This window comes from Rhinolophus sinicus, chromosome 14 (genome assembly GCF_057876585.1).
Source record: "Rhinolophus sinicus isolate RSI-liver-muscle chromosome 14, RSI-T2T, whole genome shotgun sequence".
Classification (NCBI taxonomy): domain Eukaryota; kingdom Metazoa; phylum Chordata; class Mammalia; order Chiroptera; family Rhinolophidae; genus Rhinolophus; species Rhinolophus sinicus.
In genome coordinates, this window is record NC_142514.1 from 57846451 (window position 1) to 57847771 (window position 1321).

The window sequence follows — 1321 nt, forward strand, 5'->3', positions numbered from 1 at the left end:
CTTAGTCTGCTCAGTCACTGGTCTGGGTGATTTGTCAATCAGGATGGAGGGAAGGGGGGAACTTCTGGCCCTACAATTAATAGTTGCATAACTTAAATTCTCTGTGCCTCAGTTTCCTCATCTTTAAAACAGGAATTATAAGAATACCTACTCCTCAGGGTTGTTATAATAAAATATGTTAATATGTATAAATGGGAAAGAGGGATGGGGAAATAAAACCACACTGACTGAGACATTTAACAAAAGAATGTTTTGTTTGCCTCTGTTTCCTAGCTGGTGTTTTATTACAGATTGGTTGAACTTAATTGACTTCTGTAATCTTTTGATGGTGGGACTAGGAGAAAAAAACATCTAAAAGCAAAGTAGAAGGAGTCATCAGCTTGGGCTTTAGATTTAGAGGTTGGGCTTGTTGAAGTCTCTACCCCAGGTGGACCCATCTTAGCCCAGACAAATTAGTGACTGATAGGAAATGACTGTATTAGTCAACATTCATTTTAATATTGAGGACCTGCAATGTGTTAAGCTCTGTGGATACAACTGGTGACCAAGACAGGCAAGGTGGGGAGAAAAGACCATAAACAAACACATAAAAAGTAAACAAGATAACTTAATGTGGTATCAATACTTTGAAGACTATAAAACCAAATTGCTACAAAGTGATCTGAGGTTGTTCACTGCCTGTGCTAAAGTTGGAGGCATGTGGGAGAGTCCACGCTGCGAACGAAGGATGGCTGTCACCAATACCAGTCCTGGGGTAACCCTACAAAAAGCCAGAACACTCTAAGCCCTGCAGCCACCTCACAGCTCCCTTAAGGTTCAGCCACTGACAGAGCCTCGTGAGGTATGCAAGTTGGGTGAGGCAAGGTCTAAGGGACTCACTAGAGTGGGAAGAGTTGTGGTCACCAGGTTCATGTAAATTCTGGTTTGTTGCCAGTGCTGAGCCTGGAGCTACTCAGCAAAAGTTTCAGAGCACACCCAGACCAGTCACTGCCCACTGGGGCCTGCCAGACTCCAATGTTTTCCAAGAAAGAGTGCCATGAGGGAGGGGCTAGCTGCTCGAAGAGAAATGCCTCAGGTGTTGGGGTAGTTGGGGGGGTGGGGTCCCAGTGAGTCAGCAGGGCGGATCAGTGGAGCTCACCAGGCCAATCAGATTCAGATTTGACAGTGGTGGAGGCGGGCTCAACACAGGAAAGATGGCACCCACCTGCTGGCTGCATGGGAAGAGGACCTCACACAAGGAAAATGCCAGGCTGTCTTCTAGTCCTCCCCTGAAGCTACACACCTCAGTCTGCACCCCTGTATGTCTCCGATGCCTCCCGAA